Source organism: Herpailurus yagouaroundi, unplaced genomic scaffold (assembly GCF_014898765.1).
Source record: "Herpailurus yagouaroundi ecotype Mexico unplaced genomic scaffold, PumYag 192, whole genome shotgun sequence".
Taxonomy (NCBI): domain Eukaryota; kingdom Metazoa; phylum Chordata; class Mammalia; order Carnivora; family Felidae; genus Herpailurus; species Herpailurus yagouaroundi.
Window position 1 is genome coordinate 9,451,448 of NW_024412423.1, and position 22,161 is coordinate 9,473,608.

At 37.8% G+C, this 22,161-nt stretch overlaps 1 long non-coding RNA gene across 1 annotated transcript; it reads left to right on the forward strand.

Annotated features, from left to right (window-relative positions):
- The first annotated feature begins 2,929 nt into the window (after nucleotides 1-2,929).
- LOC121010864 (uncharacterized) lies at nucleotides 2,930-21,935 on the forward strand. Its single transcript, XR_005781392.1, has 5 exons — nucleotides 2,930-3,243; nucleotides 6,167-6,247; nucleotides 15,135-15,225; nucleotides 21,240-21,305; nucleotides 21,718-21,935. It is a non-coding gene; the product is annotated as an uncharacterized LOC121010864 (long non-coding RNA).
- Nucleotides 21,936-22,161: the final 226 nt, after the last annotated feature.

Genomic DNA, 22,161 nt, shown 5'->3' on the forward strand with positions numbered 1-22,161 from the left:
ATAATAATACTCATTTGGGAGATTTCTCTATTGCCACTTTTATTTGTTTTTAATTTTTTATTCTTTTTAAGTAGGCTCTATACCCAACGTGGGGCTTGAACTCTTGACCTGAAGTTCAAGAGTCACATGCTCGGCTGACTGAGCCAGCCAGGTGTCCCTAGGAATTGTTTTAAACATACAGTGAACTGCATCAATTCCATGAGGAATGCCACTAAAAGTGTTAGATTAGGAATCAATAAGCATTAGTAAACCTACTCATTTTCTTCAAATGTCTAGGAAGTGCCCCATTAGATTTTGTGTATTCAATAAGAAATTTGAACATTTAGAAAAGTTTTACATGAAAACATTTTTTAGCATAAAAGTTTTTAAATTCATAAATTAAACTTTTCATTTTGGCCATGACAGCAGTTCTTTTTAGGATGCATTCTGCTCTTGAAAGTTAGAAACAAATGCCTCATCTTCTAATGTAGAGATAAAAATGATAATCCCACATTCCTACTTTTTCTTAAGTAACTCAAGTCATAAATTAAACTTTTCAATAAAATTCGGAAAAATAACAGGCTGAATAATTGTATAGTGATTTTACATTTTGGAATTTTTAATCCACCTCATTGGATCCCAGGACTCACAAACTTGTATTTTTTTTTTTTTAAGTTTATTCATTTTTGAGACAGAGAGAGACAGAGCATGAATGGGGGAAGGTCAGAGAGAGAGGGAGACACAGAATCTGAAACAGGCTCCAGGCTCTGAGCCGTCAGCACAGAGCCCGACGTGGGGCTCGAACTCACAGACCGTGAGATCATGACCTGAGCCGAAGTCGGCCGCCCAACCGACTGAGCCACCCAGGCGCCCCACAAACTTGTATTATTGATACCAAAGTTATAGAACATTCTTGAGTGTTTGCTTCTGTGATGTGGTTCCATGTATATGATGTAAGTCCTGTCTATTTCATTTGTATTCACTTTTGTTTTTTTTGTTTTTTTATTTTTTTTAATTTTTTTTTTCAACGTTTATTTATTTTTGGGACAGAGAGAGACAGAGCATGAACGGGGGAGGGGCAGAGAGAGAGGGAGACACAGAATCGGAAACAGGCTCCAGGCTCTGAGCCATCAGCCCAGAGCCCGACGCGGGGCTCGAACTCCCGGACCGCGAGATCGTGACCTGGCTGAAGTCGGACGCTTAACCGACTGCGCCACCCAGGCGCCCCTCACTTTTGTTTTTTAAAGTTTGGCTACTTTCAGCTTTATAACAGTTTCTTTTTGTGTTTTTCACTCTTGTGAAGCAGTATGTTTTTTCCTGGTTTTCTTTTAAAAGAGGTCATTTTCCACTGATAATACAAATCTAACCAAATGGCCAAACGGAAATAGTTAGAAGGGTCCTAAGGAAGCAGAAAAGAGGTGTAATGGCTACTCCAACTTACTGTACTCATGTAATTTTGTGTATGTTTTTTCATGACATTTCCCCGCTCTTTTAGGGTTTCTTAAATCTCTTTTATTCAGATGCAACTGGAGTTCAAATACTAAAATGAGGAAGCATCCACAGTGGGGAAAGGGAGGATTGTCACGAAAGAAAATAAAAATAGAAGGTGTTTCTGATTGTTAATGGGATACTGGTCCCTCTGTTTACCAGCAGCGCTTGCCAGTAAAGGCTGAGTCTTCCCTAAGGCCCTGCTGGTATGGGACTGTGCTGGGGGATGGAAGCAGATTGTGGAAACTTTGTTACTGCCTTATAACAGCTTCCTGTTTCTTCCTCCAGTTAAAAAAAAAAAGTAAAAAGAAAAATTATGTACATAGAAACATGAAAGGTAGCCTTGAGAGGAAGTTTATAAGCAGTGTATGATCTGAGTGGTATGTGGAAATGCAAGTATCTTAATATTGGATTTCACTAAATTTCACATTCCATGTAGACGCCATTCACTTTTTTTACCCTCTATGCTCAGCACAGGGCCCGGCACTGTCGGTCCTCAGGAGCTGCCATGATTTATTGGGTATCATTTTCATATGCTAGTTAATACCCTGTAGTTATCACAACACAGGGAGACTGAGTCATTGCTTTACCCCCTCATCTGCTCATACAGTGAATTTTCACATTTCAAAGTCAGAGGTCTGTGAGATTGCAGGGAAGACTGCAAGTGCAGGAAGGAATCCATGAGTTAGAGAGATCTATAGTAAAAAGATGAGTGGTGTGTTTTCCTCTGTCCCTTTCATAGCTAGAAACCTTTTTTTCATAGAATTTGTTTTACATCCTTCTAATTAGGAAAAGAATGTTACATCTTTTATAAAGTTTCCCAGACCTATCACAAACTGTTTAATTAAGATGGCTTTGTTTAGAGTCAGCAAGTCTACCTGAGTTTTAGTGAATAAGAATTTCCAGAGGTTGAGCTAAGGCATCTGCATGTTTAGCAGTCCTTCTAGGTATTTCTGATAGGTACAGAGTAGGAGAAGGGTAAGTTAGATAAAAGGACAAGTTGAATAGGGAACTGGATGTTTGCGAATGATGACACATGACGAAGGAAAAACATTTCTGTGTATTTAATGCTTGATAGAACTTTCCATTTGCATTTATACATTTCTCACATGGAGAAAAGTATATAAATGTGAGACTGTGGTCAGTGGTTAGTGATAATTTGAACCAAAACATAACATTAGAAAAAAATATAGGGGCTGCTGGGTGGCTCAGTCAGTTGAGCCTCTGACTTCAGCTTAGGTCATAATCTTGAGGTTCGTGCCCTTAAGCCCTGTGTCAGGCTCTGTGCTGACAGCTCAGAGCCTGGAGACTGTTTCAGATTCTGTGTCTTCCTCTCTCTCTCTGCCCCTCGTCTACTTGTGCACTTGCTCGCGCTCTCTCTCTCAAAAATAAACATTAAAAAAATTTTTAAGAAAAATATATATTCTGAAGTGTATATACTCTAAAAGCATATTTGATAGAGTAAGCTCTATATAAACTAGGATATATGTGAATAAGCAAATATGATCTTTTCCTAAAGAGTAATATCCACCTGAATATGTTGTATTAAACACTTTTTAACCCATACATCTGAAAAATTCGGCCTCATTGAAAAAAATGAGTTGAATGGATTTATAAAGGATAAAACTGATATATAAATACAATTGTTCTTTTATGCTTATCTTATAGATAGAAGAAAACATATAAATTGAAAACACACTTTTATTGCAACACCGAGCAAGAAATTTCAAGTTTCACCCGGTGTATGTCTGTGTCCTTGGGTCTGTCAAGTTGAAGGTGTGAAAACATTGAATGAGTTAAATGCTGCCATGGGCAGGAAATTTTTATTATCATGATAGCTGTGGGGCCGGGGTTAGGGAGTAATTTCTCTCTTAAAATCCGTCTGTAAGTATGGTAATTTTCCCGAAATATCATTACTGTGTATTTGGAAGTTAATAAAAATGTTAGCGGTAGTCACAGAAGCAATAACTCAAACACTTTTCACTTTTGCAGGATTGTTCAGTGATTGGTTCCACCATTAAACTTGAATTTAATTTTTCTTTTATGCTGTGGATATGCTGAGTTGCTTTTGCTTTGAAGCATTTATCTTTGTCCTAAAACACATTGGTATCCCTTACCTAATACTGGTGTATCTTTGGATTTACTGAGGGATGAATGAGCTTGAAAATATATTTAAGGGTAGACATTTTTTATACATGCATAAAAACAGACACAATAGCTGTGGAAATTTACTTAATAATTGCATATAAATGTGTTAAGAATTGTAGTTCTCCTGATGTGGTAATAAGTACAGGGAAGTGTGCTATCATTAACTCTATTCTCTTTTTTTTCCTTTTTCCTTTTTCTCTCTCTCATCCCTTTTCTTTTTTTTTTTTTAATATTTATTTATTTTTAAGAGAGAGACAGAGAGAGAAAGAAACACAGACTCTGAAGCAGGCTCCAGGTTCCCAGCTGTCAGCACAGAGCCTGACATGGGGCTTGAGCTCATGAACTGTGAGATCATGACCGGAGCTGAAGTCAGAGGCTTAACCAACTGAGCCACACAGATGCCCCTCTCCCATCACTTCTCTGTCCTTATCCATTACAGATCATAAGCCCAATAGAGAATATACCAATCATTTGCAATGGCTTTGTTTCTTACGACCTGGTAGATAACTAATCTTAGAGAAAAGCCAAAAGAGGAAGAGGCATCTATTCAACCAACTTGCCTGGGACTGAGTCTTCTTGGAAAATTGGACTTTGCTTTCTAAAACAGGGATAGTGCAGGAAAATCTAAGTCTTTTTGGTCAATGTCCTATACACTTCTGCGGGGGGGGTGGGGGGTGGGTGTGGAGAAATGACATTTTTACTTAAAAAGCATCTTGCTGGAAAGCAAAACTTTGTTTCATTGAACACTTAAGTGGCTCTGTTTGTTTCTAATCATCCTGCGGAACAAAGCCAGCAAGATATTAAAGAAAGAGGAGGTCTACATAAGGTCAATTCAACAAATTCATCAGATCATATCTGGATACTGGGAAGTCCAAAGATCAAAGTATCAGCAGGAGTAGATCCTAGTGAAGACTCTAATCCTGGCTTGCACATGATGGCCTTCTTGCTGTGTTCTCACAAAGCAACTGAGAAAGGGGGGGGGGGAAGAGGGGGGCGAGGGAGAAAGATGGGTGGTATGTCTTTCTCTTTTATAAGGATACCAGTTCTGTGGGATCAGGGCTTCACCCTTATGATCTCATGTAACTTTAATCACCTCCTTAAAAGCCCTGTTTCCAATACACTCAAATGGGGGTGTAGGGCCCTAACATATAAATTTGGGGCAGACACAATTCATTCCATAACAGGCACTGTCTTCCTTGATGATTACATTTCAAAGAGACGGCTCCCAAGTCCTTGAGAAAGACATTCCTGAGTTGTAAATCTGGTGAGAGACTGGGGGAAGATTTATATCCCAAAGAGGTAGAGAAGGAATTTACAACTATGAGTTTTCCAGAGTAAATGGTCTGAGAAAAGGAAGGTCAGGGACTAAAGTTGGGGAGAAACTTGTCTAAAGTTTAGTCAAATGGAGGAGAACTTTAAGGCTGTCGTGGCCAACCTGTGGGTCATCGGTGCTTCATGTACTCTGAAAAAGAAATTGCCTTGTGTTGTCCTTTTTCATGGTAAAGCCCGCAAAGAATATCCATGCATTGGCCAAGCCTTATCCTGAGGGGCCTGGGAAGTGGTGTGTAATGCAGTAAATGGTAACATTTCAATTAATACTTTCAGATTTTTTGGCTGCTTGTTAGCTACAGGCGATAGAAATGGGACCTATGTTTGATAAAAACCTCTTTGTGTCCCTTAGGATTTCAGTGTCCTTAGTCCAATTATCTGTCTATCTATCTTTATAATGATACCCTAGGAATAAGTACCCAGGTTGAAAAGCAAAGGTCAGGCCTCTATTTATGTTTGACTATAAAGGGCAAGACCAGGTTGTGTTTTGAGAGAAAAGGTGTCAAGGGAATATAAAGAGAGGATGAACGTGGGAAAGGGGGAAAACAAAAACAAAAACAGAAAGAAGGAATGTTTTCTTTTGGTTGGGCATGGTCAACTGTAAGTGCTGCTGCTGGCAAATTGCCAGAAGCCCCCTCTCCCTTCCTCTCCCCCCCACCCCCGGCCCCAGCTGCGTTGCAGGTCAGCTGCTCACAAAGGGGCTTTTCAGTTTGCTTACCATTTGATGAACTTTTAGTCAACTGGTTGAAGAACAAGGATGGGACTGAGATGAGGGACAAGTGCCTCTGGGTGCAAAATTTAAAAGAACACACAAAAAGTCAGGGCTAATTCAGAGTGGGATTGATATTACTGATTTTTCTTTTGACTTAGGGTCCCACCTGGCTCGCTAAGGCGCTGTGACTGATCCTGTCTTGGTTGAAAATCTTTATATTTTATTTCCTGTGGATATTCACATTCTTTTGGGTTTTTAAAATGTCACATTAAACATTATTTATATTGATTGCCAAACTTTTTGGCGTACCCTTAAATTTTGTAGCTGAGATACGTGCCTCACTGTGTCAGCCTATCCTTACTCTGCTGGAGGCAACAGAAATGGTACTTCCTTCTAGATTTAGAATTTATTTTCTGTCTCTCTAGTTGGGTTGTGTAGGTCTAGAAAGTATTGTACTAACAGAGATGAACATTGGTGGGGTTAAAAAGAACATTGTTCATTTCCCCCCAGGTCACTCACTAACACTTTGGAAGGAAAGATTTCTGCCAAGAGGGAGGTTTGATGAAGAGAAACATCTCTGAGAGTATACAGGTAATTCAAAGCACACAATTTAATGTCAGCAACAGAGAATGTTAAATGGATAAACTGTTGATTAAGAGATGGAATATGTGATTCTAATGCTATAATTTCGTCATTATGTTCATAAGTATGTGAAACCTATCTAACCATCTGTAGTGTTCTAAAGAGGGGATTTATTCAGTCTACCTGTTGACATTGTGAAAAGAAAATGAATGTACCTTAGCATGGTCCAAAATGTAAGTTCACGTTGCTGTAGGTTTAGGTGGTTAAATCTCTCACTGTTGATCAAGTTGGGTACCTGGCAACAAATGGACAAAATATATATCTGTTATTTATTTAAGGGATCCTTTCTGTTTTTATTAAGTACGTAGTCATGGTATATGTGGTTAAAATGCACAGAATTCAGATGTTAAAAGCAAAACAATAAGTGAACAAGAGAAGAGAAATATAGCATTTCTGTTGGCTTAGGAGGGACTTTACAAAACTATAACAGTTCAAATAACTCTTTTGCAGATTACATGGACTACAACTATAGTAGCATGAATTAATATGTTGTATCAAGTTGGCAAACCTTTTGTAAAGGGCCAGATAGTACATATTTTAAACTTTTCATGCTACGTGGTCTCTGTTGCATCTATTCAGTCCTGCCGTAGTGGTAGGAAAGCAGCTATAAGCAGCAGTAAATAAAAGGACATGTTCCAATAAAACTTTATTTACAAAATTAGCCAGTGGGCCGGGTTTGGTCTACAGACCAGAGTTTGCCTACCCTGGTGTCAGAAGATTCTACATGCCTTATTGAAAACTATAAACTGGGTTGTCTGTAACAGTGAGGCATAAAGGATTCATGTCATTTATTGAGCTGAATATCTAAGCCGTTATCTAGATACAAATGAACCTTCATCACTAATGACTTTGAAACAGTTCATGTGTCTATACCTAATCTTATCTCTTAGCATTCTGTATCTGACAAGATTATTTGATGTCAGATGTTATTACTAGGTAAATATGCTATCTATGTTTTGCCATATTTTGCCCTCTTATAAACTCTTAAAATTTCCTGAATATTTGATACTTTACCGAAGGCCATGAAGCTTACGGACATTTCTACCCGAGTAAAGTTTGTTTTACTGGCAGTAATAAATGCTTCTTTTTTTTATTTAATAAAAATTTTTAATGTTTATTTTTGAGAGAGAGAAAGAGAGAGACAGAGGTCGAGAGGAGAAGGGCCAGAGAGAGAGGGAGACACAGAATCTGAAGCAGGTTCCAGGCTCCGAGCTGTCAGCACAGAGCCCGATATGGGGCTCAAACTCATAAACCGTAAGATCATGACCTCAGCCGAAGTCAGACCCTTAACCTACTGAGCCACCCAGGTGCCCCAGTAATAAATGTCTCTAATGAATCTCAGTAACTCAGCTAAAACCACAGAATTAAGGTGGCCTAATGTGGAAAGCTGGCTAACTAGATATTTGGTTTTCTTTTGTAGGAGGACATCTTCTCAATTTAAGAAAATTTATTATAGGTGTAGGGACAGTGGTTAAATCGTGCTAAATGACACTTTTTAAAATTGGGCTGCATGTTTGGAAGAGCTGTTGTGACAGAGATAGCACAGACTTTCCATTAGTGTCCTGGTTTCTTTTTTCCCTGGGTTCTATTTTTAGAAGGTGAATGGACATCCATAATTAGATATAGTCCTGGAGATACATGTGGTTGAAACCACATGAGTACATATGAACACTAAAATCCCGGGTACTTCCAGTGAGTGTGTGCAATGTTTCATGCATAGCTAGTTTCATGAAATTCGGAAGTTTGTACTCTACTTACATCTTTCCTTACTTAGTTTTAATTTATTTAAGTTATTAGGCTAGAGGTTAAAATGTCTAGGACCAAAGTATCAGGTCACTTGGATTTCCTAGAAACCATCTTTAATCTACAATTGAATGGGAGTATAGGTGTTTGGCAGGTGACATGTTAACGCTAATACACTACATTGGAGTAGATGGTTGTATATTTTCGTTTCTTGGTTATTCTTTTTGGTCAGATGGACAAACTTTTATCTCCACACCTCTCTCATGGCCAGGACTCATGTGAGACACCTGAGACACACAGGTCAAGGAGACTTGGGCTTCCTAAGATTCCCAAACTAAGTGCCTCCTTGGATTTTGTGTCCTAGAGTCTCTCCCACTCACCATATTCTCAGCACCCCCTTTATCTGTTGATTTCTTATCTGTCAGTGTATGGAGACAATGACTGGCAGATAATGTCTGCAAGGCAGTTTTAGCTCCAGAGAACAAACATGTGGCATTAACACCATATGGTATTGATTATATTTTAGTCAGAATGTTTTGTGTTTAAAATATTCAAATTGTGAGAATTAAGTAGACATAAATATGATATATAGTTCAGATAACATTCTCCTGGTTATGTGACATAGATTACCATATAACCAATGGCTTCCCCAGAAAGATCTCACCATCCGAGGAATCTCCTGATTCTTCACATTTAATTGCAGAGCGTTAGCCAGACTTTCTATGATGTTCTCTATTCCCTGTTTTATTCAAATGCCTCCTCAACTTCATATTCTTATTTCCTTCTGTGACTTTTATTCTTCTTCCTATTTACATACTGTATATACTGAAGAGATAGGGCAGAATGAAAGAAACATTTATTGAGTCTTCTGGGTGAGTCCCTCATTAGATATTGTCTATCTGATAATTTTATATATAATTATTGTATTTCTAAGATGCCATGATTTATATTTTTTTCTAAGAAAAGAATTCTTAAGAGTCCTAGTGTTCATGACTCACAATAATAAAGGCTTTATTTCTCCCTCTCGCTCATATTTCAATAACAAAGGTATTTTTTATAGTTATATATGTATAGGTATAAAACCTAAATATCCCTGAGTACTTCTGGCATTGATTTCATCTAGCTTTAGCTCAAGAATAATGTGACTCTCTCTTTTCACCCTTAGGACTTAAACACAGGTTTCTTGCTTATTGATACAGTCATATATATGGATATAGATAGGTAGATAGGTGGTTCATTGTTAGTATAAATAAAGTGCAAACCCTCAAGTACAGCATGTGTGTTGCAGCCACAGTTATTTATTTTGGCTGGAAATGATTGATCTGAACTGAATCAAAGCATAAGGCAAATCTTGTTCCCTCATCACCCAGTAGGTCACATTACGATCAGTTTACCTTATACAAATTTATCCCGTAACATAACTGGTGAATGTTTTCCAAGGCGTATGTCAGAACAACACAATTCTGAGCATGTATGTGTTCCCTTCCCATTGAAGGCCAGAGGCCAAGGACATAGTAAATAGTAAAACAGACTCAAACTCAACCCTGTTTGACTCCAGATATCAGTCTTAAATCCAAGTATACCATTCATGAGTTTCACCAAATTTATTTCTTTAAAAAAATTAGTAAAACACACACCACGTAAAATTTGGTATCTTAGCCATTGTTAAGTATACAGCTCAGTGGCATTAAGTATATTAACATTGCTGTGCTACCATCGTCACCATCCAGCCATGAAAGTCTTTTCAACTTATTAAACTGAAACTCTACCCATTACACAATGACTCCTCATCTTCCCTCCCTTCAGCCCCTGTCAGCTACCACTGATTTTGACTACTCTAGATACATCATATAAATGGACTCGTACAGTATTTATCTTCTTGCAACTGGTATATTTCAACTTGAACTGTCTTCATAGTTCATCCTTGTTGTACCATGTATCAGGATTTCCTTCTTTTTTGACATTTAATATTCCACTGTATGTATACACCACATCTTGTTTGTCCATGTTTCCATCAGTGAACACTTGGGTTGCTTTCGGGTGTTCACCATATTTATTTATTTATTCCATGGTTGTATAAGTTGTTTTCTGTTAGAACCACAATAGGTTCTTTGCTGCACATGCTTTTAAATTAACATTCTAAATAACATACACTTAATCCCAGCAGAGAAAAAAATGATGAGTTAATCCTAGGACTGGTGGAGGGGTTTTGAGAGTCGATTGAAATACCCCAGAAAAAGAAAATAAAGACTATGGATTCCATTGTTCTGTGTGAAGGAAACACATGGTTCCATTTGACCACAAAAAACAAAACAAAACAAAACAAAAAACAAACAAAAAAAAAACTTATGCCTCCCTGGAGCAGAGTTTCAAGGACATTTGGGGATTTGGGTCATGAAATACGTTGTAAGTTTTTACTTTTTTTTTTTTTTTTTTTAAACCCTCTGGTAAACCAGTATAGGTAAACACATTATATAGGCAGCCTTAAAGATTGCTCAGTGGGGGAGAATCAAGTAAATGCCAGAACATTTTAAATCAAAACATATGCAACCAATATTTTCTGATAATAATTTTTATTTGAAGTTGTTGAAGTTACTGAAGTCATTTTATTCTTAAATGAAATTACTTTTTTATTTCCAAAATTGTGTGTATAACACACATGTTGACGGTATGTCTTCTTAGCTTAGAATTTTGAGTTCTGGGTTTATACCATAGGCTCAGTTTAAAAGCTCAGAATCCAGATTATTGTAGTTGCATACCCAAAGTGAGTAGAGGGCTGATAAAAAATGATTATTAGTAAATGCCCTTAAATCTGCATAATAATGACATTTTAAAATTGACATTTTAAAAAATAGTTTTTGGTTGAAGAAGATAATTCTAGAATGTCAGTGTTAAATTTTGTAACATCTTGCTTTATTAATTCATATTACTCTATAAAAGGTGCTAATACATTTACTACTCTTTTCATGAGTTTATGTAATATTCAGAATTAACTTATGTAATATTCAGAAATTATTTTACTGGGGCTCCTGGGTGGCTCTGTCAGTTAAGCATCCGACTTCTGCTCAGGTCATGATCGAGCAGTTTGTCAGGTCCAGCCCCGCATCAGGCTCTCTGCTGAAAGCTCAGAGCCTGGAGCCTGCTTCCGTTTTCTTTGTCTCCCTCTCTCTCTATCCCTCCGCCACTCACACTCTGTCTTCCTCTCTCTCAAAAATAAATAAACATTAAAAAATTAAAAAAAAAAGAAACAGTTTTATTTATGAGCATTTTATATTTTAGGCTAATAAAGTGGTCATGAAAACAAAGAAGCCAAATAATTATAATTTTATTTTTTCATTGGAAATATTCAGTGAGGAATCACTGTTTTGTTCCTTATTCTGGTTTTATAATACGTGAATACAATACTTTGATCTACACACCATGAAATTTGTGAATTATATGAACACTGATTATTTTACATTTATATTTTACTTATTTTCTGTGCATTTTCAATTGTTTATCTCTTAGACATTTTTTGAAGATTTCTTTCTTAAATGTGTTAAAACTAAGCACGCCATTTCCTAATTAATCCCATGGTACCAGATTGTATTATTTCTTTACTTTTTAACATCACACTTTTAAATCAAACTTAGAAACGCTTTTCTTCTAATATCATTTTAAGATTGTTTTTAACTTAGTTTGCTACCAAATTACCAAAGTAACCAGTAAGTTCAGTTGAAATAGTTCATTTCCTTGAGTGGAAGATATCATGGACAAGTATTCTTTACTGTCATAAAGAGTCAGATGTAAAATGTAAATGTAAAATGATCAATTGATTGATTAAACATTTTATTTTTTTAATTATTATTTTATTATTTCCTTTTAATTTTATTATTATTTTATTTTCTAGGCACAGAGTAGGTAAGGAATTTTTATGTACAGTTTCTGAAGTATGTAAGTGTCTATTGTGTTTTTGGAATATGCCACTGATTCCCAAGGTTCTATTAATATAATAGAGGAGATGAGTCAGGTGAACCGAAAACCACTCAAACAAAACAAAGCAATGATAGTAACTACAGGAGTGAAAAGTACTTAGGATTTGGTACACGTTGCATCCTCAAAGGCTCTAGGTACATAAACTCTGAGACTATAGATATATCCTGAGTTTAGTCATCATGATTTATTAGTCATAATAAATCATCTGTTCTAAGGATGTGTACCCTAAGTAGGTCAATAGCTGAGAGCATCTGTGATTTCCATAGATCTGTAAGCCAGATTCCTTTGTCCCATCTCAGTTCAGTTAAACAGCCACAGATTCTGAAATTTAAAAAAAAAAAAAAAAAAAAAAATTCCTGACGGCCATGGTCCTTCATTTGTTCCTCTAGCGTTTTTTGAACAGCTCTGGTATCCGTTGCTCTTCATACTCTTATGTGGGCCCTGCAGAGGTGTCAGGACAGCTAAAACTGAGTATCGCTATGAAAATTCAGAAAAATTGATGAAATGTGAGGGAATTGACCGTGATAATTTCCCACATCTTAACTTGAATTATATACTAATGGTAGTTTTGGGATAATGCAGAGCAAGTAGTAATAAGGGCTTTTCTTGCATGTGGAGAAGGAGAGCTGGCTTATTGGACTGGGTTTGAGAATTAAGTTAAGGATGCTCATGTAAAAGACAAGAGGTGACACAAGGTATACTTCCCTGGAAAAGTAATCATTTATATATGCTTGCTTCTGGAGGTAATTGGAAGCCAGATCCCTTGGAAGGAATTAAAGGAAAAGAGAGTTATGTGCATAAATTTACAGAAGTCAGAAATATTAACTGGGGATGTTCATGTTTAATCCATGGATGAGATAGAGGTAGTTCAAAAAATAAATTATGCTGGAAAAAAGAATTCACTCATAGTTTCTGTGTCGCAAGTTGGCATAAGTTTCTCTCAGGCCACTAAATTTATTGTTGTGCTAAAATTAGAAGTAATTAAATTATCATCTTGTTTTGGTTGGTGCCCCCGCCCCCCCCGCCCCCACCGCCCCAGGAGAAAATCTTTACCACCAAATAGACCTGTGGTATTTGGTAAAGATAATTTTATCGTTCAGTTTGTTTGATTCGTATTAAATTCCCATCCCAAGATCTGCCTTCTTCTTACAAGGAAACAGTACTATGGACTGTGTATTTAGGTAGACATTTAAAACCTCTGTCAGCTGCCTTAGAAGAAAAACTAGCCTGTAAGATTTGAACACGTTATTGATACAGAAGCTGAGGAAGATGTTTCCATTTATTTCATACAGTATCAGGCTGTTCTGTGTTTCTGATTTCTGTTTCCTTCTTTTGCTCTGCTTTTCACCCTCTCTGCATAGTTTAAAATTTTTTTAATGTTTATTTATTATTTTCAACGTTTATTTATTTTTGGGACAGAGAGAGACATAGCATGAACGGGGGAGGGGCAGAGAGAGAGGGAGACACAGAATCGGAAACAGGCTCCAGGATCTGAGCCATCAGCCCAGAGCCTGACGCGGGGCTCGAACTCACGGACCGCGAGATCGTGACCTGGCTGAAGCCGGACGCTTAACCGACTGCGCCACCCAGGCGCCCCGAATGTTTATTTACTCTTGAGAGAGAGACACAGAGAGAGAGAGAAAAAGAGAGAGCATGAGTGGGGGAGGGGCAGAAAGGGAGGGAGACACAGATTCTGAAGTAGGCTCCAGGCTCTGAGCTGTCAGCACTGACCCTGACATGGGGCTCAAACCTACAAACCCTCAAGATCCTGACCTGAGCAGAAGTTGGACGCTTAACCTCCTGAGCCACCCAGGCGCTCCTCTGTATAGTTAAACAAACTTCAAACCTGGTTAAAAAAGAAAAAAAAAAGGAAAAACAAATTTAGCTCCACTGAATTTTTTTTCCAAGTTCACAAGAATTACATTTACCTACAATAATGCTTCATTCTGAATTGACAGATTACATCTGTCTTTCAATATATGCAGCAACACCCACTTTTACTGAAAGTTGGATGATAGGTTCATAGCATTGCATTCAGCATCATTCGAATCCAAATGACTATACAGGGGTTGTCCACTGGCTCTGCCCACAGGATCAGGCATTCTAGTTGGTGTGACAAAACATGAGTATAGTAAACCATCCATATGCATTTCATGTTGGCTTTCTAATCTACAAAATAATTGACTCAGCAACAGAACAGAATAGAGTAATATATATATGTGTTATATATGTATAACATATATATATATATGTTTTTAAATTGTGGATTGACAGGAGGGGGGATATTCAGAAAAGAAAATAATAGGGGGTGCCTGAGTGGCTCAATTGGTTAAGCATCTGACTTCGGCCCAGGTCATGATCTCATGGTTCATGGGTCCGAGCCCGGCATTGTGCTCTCTGCTGTCAGTGTAGAACAGTTAGGATCCTCTGTTCCCCCCCACCCCACCCCCGCCTCTTCCCCTCCCCGACCTGTGTGCACAAACTCTCTCAAAAAATAAATAAACCTTCAAAGAAAAAAATAGTGCTGGTGCCATCAGGGAAAACTTGAGTTAGGCATCTGGACTGGAGCCTAACTTTAAAGAATTGGAAGAACGTGGTTAAAAAGAAAGAAGGCAGGATCAGCAGATCATAACACATCAGTTACCACAGACCAGCTAGAATTGAGTGAACCTGTTGGGCTCACTGTTACATCTCTCATATTATTGGGCCTTTCTTTTCCCTTTCTAGAGCCCCTGGCTGCTGAATTCCCAGTGGAGATTTCACATCTGCTTGTCATATAAACTTCAGCTCTGGTCTAGTGAGGATTAAAGTCTCCCTGAGATCCTGACTGAGCAGCCTTTCTCCCACTTTATTTGACACCGCACTATATCACGGCAGTGCTGGCTCCTTCCCCACGCACCGTGTGTAGTAAATCCTCTGCACGCCACAAGGTCAGCCGAGTATTAGATGCAGAGTCCTGTCAGAGGTGCTGACAGCTCCATCTTTCTGAGGGTAAGGGAGTGCTGGGTCCTGAAATTCGGTTGCAGTCCTGGCCCAAGAGTCAAAAAAATGCTTTCATCTTGAAAGATGTGATGATTATTATGGGCCATGTTTCTCTGATCCTTAAATCTCTTTTCAGACATGCATCTTGTGTTGTCACTTCTTCAAGTTTTTGGAAGTGCTGGGAAGGAGAAGCTGTAATTGAAATGGGCAGACGTGGCAGGAGAAAAGTAAGTCCAGAAAGTCTCACCGAGTTACAATATATTTGTTAAGTAGCCCCTAGTTACATCATTCTTGGTCTTCCTTTAGCCCAAGATAGGAGCTTTGTTTTAGGAGTACCCATTTTTTGGGGCACCTGGGTGGCTCAGTCGCTTGCTTACATTCGACTCGGCTCAGGTCATTATCTCAAGGTTTGTGAGTTCGAGTCCCACATCTGGTTCTGTGCTAACAATGTGGAGCCTGCTTAGGATTCTTTGTCTCTCTCCCTGTCTCTCTGCCCTTGCCCTGCTCATGCTCGTGTGCAATCTCTCTGTCTCCCAAAATGAATAAATAAATACATTGATTAATTAATTAAAAAGAATACCCATCATATATAATGATGCCTTTAAGGTCATTTTCTCACTCTCTGTCTTAATTTTCCTTTGCCAATTAATGATTTCACTACTTCCATATAACAAGTTATATTACAATCCAGAAAAACAAAACTATGAAGTGTGTTCTGGGTAAAATGTTATGGTTAAAGTTCTTTCTAAGTATCTTCTTTCCCTGAAATCTATCAAAGTAAATTTTAAAATATAGTCTTCAGAAATAGTCGCTAGAATGTCCCAGGAACAACCAAATAAGGAAAAGAGGACAATGCCACTTCAAAAAGGAACGGCCAAGGAAGGAGACAGAAGATTCTCACGACTCAGGTTGCTATTAATAGACTACCTTTAGCCACCAAAGCTGAGGTCAGGTGTGGGAAAAGGATAATGCCACCTGGAGAATGGGTGGGCTGAAGAGACTTAGTAGGGAGACAGAAAAATGTGAAAGTAAAAAACCCACAAGAGGAAAAGCAATGAACTATTACCGTTGGATCTCAGACAGGGCTAGCTTCATGGACAAGCCACCTGTGCATATTCTCAGACAGATCCCAGGCTGGATTTAATATTCTCCTATCACAGGCCTGAAATTCTTAACAATTTTTGAATAAGGGAGTCTGTATTTCCACTTCGCACTGTGTGCTACAATTTATGTAGCCAGCCTTGATTTGTGGCAGAAAAAAATCCACATCTGGTCTCACGAGTTGGCAGAAAAATTCTGAATGGGGCACTAGCCATTCTGACCACATATTAGAATCACCTGGGTGGGTGGGTGGGGGGTGCTTTTTTAAAATTTCAATGCCCAGGTCATGTGTCAGACCAATTAAATACGAGTTTTGGTAGAGGTGAGGGTAGAGATAGTAGGGTGAATTGGGACAAAGCATCGGTATTTACAAAAGCTCCCCAAGGATTACAGTGGGCAACCAAGAATAATAACCAGTAAAGGGAAGAGTAATGAGAACGTGCAAACCTGGAACCAGGACCAGCATGCTGAAGTCCAAGTGAGGGGTGAAAACTCACGTGGGGATTAATACTGATGCGTTACCATTCTCTGGTTTTCTGTTTCATCTAGAAATTATTGCTACTAAGAAGAGGGTGAGAGAGACATGAATGATTAGATTATATTCTTGGGCAGAGCTTTATCGTAAGAGGTCTACTCTGGTTTAGAGGAAAGATATACCATCTGACATCTACCGCTAGTGTATAGGAAGGACCCCAGTACAGGACATTTAAATTTCAGTCAAGGGAGCAGAACCTGAGCTTTTCTATCATTTGGCTATAGTAGAGATTTGTTGAAAATACCCAGATATCAAACTCCAGCTCGTAGGGAAACAGATTCCCAGTAAACTGCTGGTCTAATTATAAATCAGCTGTTTATAGTGGTGAAACTGGAAATGGGTATTTCTCCCCTTAAATAAATGGACCTGTACACTGTGATACAGATATATAAATTATGAATTAAATTAGTTTTAATGCTCCTTCAATGATAGGGTCGGGAAGGAAGCAGTTTCTAGTCAAGTTAGGTCTCTAGGGTTACAGATTCCCAACATTCCAGGGAAGGCAGAACAACTATGAAAGTATAGAAAATGGGGGATGGTATTCTAAAATCCTTTAAGTCATTGAGGAAATGGATGGGACCAACAGAGTTCACTTATGACTGTTACTGAGTGTGGCTAGGCATTCTGGGATCAGACAGTCTTGGCCTTGGTATCTGATCAGACCTGGTGAAATATCAAACTAAAATAAGTCAGTCTCACACTTGGAACATACTATTGGTGTTTTAAATAAATTGCTAGGAATATTATCAAGTTGCTTCAATCACTTTTAAGCCCTTAATTTCTTTGAATCAGTTTAATGACTAAAGAAACAAATTCTTAGTAGAAATGCATGGAGACTTCTATTTCCTCCAAATATAGTACAACCAGCATGGACCTACATTTTTTCTTGCATGGCCCCCATTTTGGAGATGGTACTGAAGGCTTAAGGAGGCTGATGGGTAGTTTAACAACTAGTTTTAACAACAAATAGTTTAACAACTATTAGAAAGATGAGAAACACCAAGGGTGAGAAATACAAGATGGTAACAGTTTGTCTATTAAAATAACATCCATGGTGGAATAGGGAAAAACACTGCAGATGTGAGTATGGGTTGAGGAGAGGTTTTTAAGTAGTCTCTGGTCTTCGTGTCGACTTTTGTATATTAGCACCACAATATTTCCTTCTGAAAGTAGAAAACAAACAAACAAAAAATCTAGCTCTGGGCTAGCCAGACTAGTAGGGTAGTATCAGAATTATTCTCAGATGCCCCAGTTGAGGGGAGGGACTAAATAACAACACAGCACAAAGGATGATGATTACCCTGTGGAAAAAGAAGTGTCAATACTCTCTGCCCTGAGAAACAATGCATTTCTATCCTCCAAACATGGATACTGGGACTTGGCCATGGATCTCTCCACACAGATTCAAATCATAGGCTAATGAGCCAGTTTCTCCAGGAAAAAAATGAACTCAGAAAACATTAAAAGACATTTTTGCGGAGCAACCATTAGTGAAAAAAAGACAAGAAAACACACCCTTTTAATCAGCTAAATTTGATTTACGGGAAGAGGCAAAATAAATATGGGGAATGATAACAGAAACATGAATCAAGGTAAGACATTAAAAGTATTGATTGGAAATACTGAGTCTGAAAAATAATATAGTTGATGAAAAAAACAACTCCACAGAGAAGTTGAATTGCAGAATGGATATGACCCAGGAACACATATGTGAACTAAGAGAAAAGGTAAAATAACTCTGCCATAGCAAATACAGTGCCTCAGGATCAGGGTGGGATTTATTCTAAAAATATAGGTGTTATTCAATATTAAAAAGCATAATAGTAAAATTCACCGTATTATGTCCAAAGATAAATCCCACATGATAAATCTCCATAGATGCTGAAAAAGTGTGTCATAAAATTTAGCATCTTTTTGATTTTCAAATGATTAAATAAAAATTAAAATTGGTTAATATTTCCTTAACATGATAAACTATTTATCTTGAGTTAAAATCCAACAATTTAGGGAGAAAAATGAAATACTCCTCCTATGATAAAAAATACAAAAATGTTCACTATTATCTTTACTACTTACATTTTATTTGAAGTATTAACTAATACAATTAGCCAAGTTAAATATGTTAGAAAAGCAAGAATTGTGGGCTAAGCTATACATAAAATTAACATATATATCAATCATCTTCACATGTAAAAGCATCTCTCTGGACAATATATTGAAGAGTATACCCCATTTAAAATGACAAAGTAAAATAAAATACCTTTAAATAGTCTTAACTAGAGTTAGTTAGGTGAGAAAAATTATAATTGTTCTGAAGGAACCAAAAATCAAAAGGAGACTTGAAAAAATGACAATGCTTTCAGTATTTGGGGATATGTAGATTTAACATCAAAAAGATATCAATTATCTCTAACTTTATTTATAAATGTAACACCAACCTGATAAATACACCAAATGAGTTCTTTGATTTTTCTCTCTAGCACTATTGCAGCTCAGGGGACACTGGGTAGGAGAGAAAGCAGTGTCCACTTGAGAGGCCGTGGAAGAAGCAATGTCATCAAGGTGATGGACGCAGAGCACACGAAGAGGGAGTTGGGGACACATAGTGAGGTGGTGTCAATGGGGCACTCCAGAAGGCTCACTGAAGGGGATTTTAGGAAATAAAGAAGCTGCAAATAGCAGTATGAGGATGCTGAATGGTATGTTGTAGAGAGAGATTTTTGACAATAGAAAAGTATTTGGGGTCTAATTTTCTCCTGGAGATATGCTAATATCCCTCCAAAGTTGAGGTTATTCTAGACATAACAGTGATTGTCAAGAAGGAGGTGGAGTAGGAGGAACTGTCCATCACTTATCCCAAGCATGTATGGTGGCTTACCTGCATCAATTTGGAGTGCTATGTGATCAAGGGCAATCACTTTAAAAGTCCTCTGAGTGGGCACTTGTCACAGAGCCGCTGAGCTCTTAGTGATACTACTGATGAGAACGGGGAAGCTACAAAGGTGAAACATCATCTTGAGGTAAAATAATACTTCATGAGAATAAAAGAAAAGTTGGTATTTGTTGTGGCAGTGTTCACCTTTACCTAATCTCTGTACTCCTGGAAAATAGCAATGATAAGGAAACTCCCTCCTTTTTTGTATTCCAGGCAACAGCTCAATGCAAAGAACCACCCTTCTCTGTATGACATAGATGACTCTTGGGATGTTCCCCTAGATTCCCCGTGACAAACCTAGCCACAAAGATTCTAAATCCCCACTCTTTGTTTAGTGAACGATTACCTGCCCTGCTTATTCTCACTGGTCAATCTGAGCATGTGACCACTAAAATTTAGTTAGACTTTTCTCCTCCCCTCTAAACTCTGACTTGTTCCTGAGGTTCTTCCAAGCACTGGATCATGAAACATCTCTTCTTTATGGTCTCTCCTGAGAATTAGGACCAAAAATAACACACACACACACACACACACACACATACACACACGCATTCTCCTTGCTCAACTGTCTGATCATGTCACCTGTTCATCACCACCCCCCACCTCATTCCTCATAGCCTTGTTTGCTCCTCCCTGAAAATGTCCTTTCTGTCTGATCTTCAAGACTTTTAGAGAGCAGATGGTGAGAGCATTCTCTAAGTGCAAGAGTCATCCTTCATGACATTTTCCTTACTAATGTCTGGACTTGGATGTTTTCTTTGACACTTTATAAATCTTGTTTTGTTTTGCTCATTGACATCTGTGGTGGTGCTTATTCACCTCAAGTGGAATCTGATGGGTGACCAAGACCATGAGAGAACTGCAGATCCACACATGAGGCTTACCTGAAGGGTGATGGGAGGTAACAACTGACAGTGGAAGTAATCAGGTAGTTGAGAATTTCAGAAGAGTTTGCAAGGAGAGCAGAATAGACTTTGGACTAGAACCCTTAAGCATATTAGATATTTGAGCAAAACCAAGAAATCTTAGTACCCTTAATTTTCAAACATTACAGGTGTGGGGGCATCAGCCCTCTTGTAGTGGAAAGCTCAGGTACAACTTTTGAGTCTCCCCTCCCCCAAAAGAAACTTAACTACTAATAGCCTAGTATTGACTGGAAGCCTTACCGATGACATGAACAGTCAATTAACACATATTTTATATGTTGCACATATTCTGTATTGTATTCTTACAATAAAGTGAGCTAGATAAAAGTAAATGTTAATAAGAAAACTATAAGGAAGAGAAAAAATACATTTACAGTACTGTTATATTTACAAAAAGATCTCTGTATGAGTGAATCTGTACAATTCAAACTCATGTTCAAGTATATAGTGAAAGCAATAAACTAAATCTTTCCTTTTCTCTTCATCCTCTTCTTCCTTCCTGACCTCCCTGCCTTCTCCTCTTTCTCCTTCCGATTAACTCCATGAATAACTAGGCTTAATATAAAGAAATCCTTGAGAAGCACTATGATACAGTGTAAAGAGCACTAGAAATTAAGGAATTTGGAATCTTCTCCTATTTTAACAATAAATATTACTTTGACACTGAAAGTAATTTTATTTATTCATCTGTTAAATAAAAGGAGTGGAAAAAAATAAAAGGAGTGAATTTGATATTGTTCACAGAAACATCTGAAATGAAGTCGAGAATACCAAGAGGCCATAAAACGGAGCCAGAAGACCCCTGGGAAGGTTAGTCTTAGGCTCTTCCATACTTGGATGGAATATGAACTTTTAGAATGTGCCAACCACAAAAGTACATCTTGTTGGAATTCTCAGAATGAGACTTAATTTGCTGTATTTCAACCCAGCATTTAGCATAGTAACCTAGCCTATATGGATCAACCTTAATTATCTTTACCTATCAGTCGTAATTTTTTCAAAATAACTTACACAAGCATATGGTTTTTGCCTTTATAAATTCTGTCTTTCTCCTCCCCTTTGGAACACATTTCAGTTTCCTCCTCAATCTGTATCTCCCCAATTTGAATTCCCAAAGACCCCAAATGAACTTTTGGTTAGCTTTGTCACCTAAATTCTTTTTTCTTCAAGGAGTCATCTGTCTAAACATCTAAAAATCAGAATTCTGCTTTGTCTTCCACAGGATTCAATGACTTTTGTAAAGAATGAAAAGGATGCTAAGAAGCTGCTGTTAGAACTTTAAAAAATGCAATGCAAAATGTTACTGAAGTCATTCAAGAATACTTCAGAAGAAAATTATTCCAAGGCCAAGCAAATTATTATGATTATAATGCAAGTAAAGGATGGTGTGAAGTAATTTATCAATGACAAAAAATGAAAAGAAACCAGACTTTTGACAAAGAAACCAGTAATTTATTTATTTATTTATTTATTTATTTATTTATTTATTATGAAATTTATTGCCAAATTGGTTTCCATACAACACGAAGTGCTCATCCCAACGGGTGCCCTCCTTAATGCCCATCACCCACCCTCCCCTCCCTCTTACCCCCCATCAACCCTCAGTTTATTCTCAGTTTTTAAGAGTCTCTTATGGTTTGGCTCCCTCCCTTTTTTTTTTCCCTTC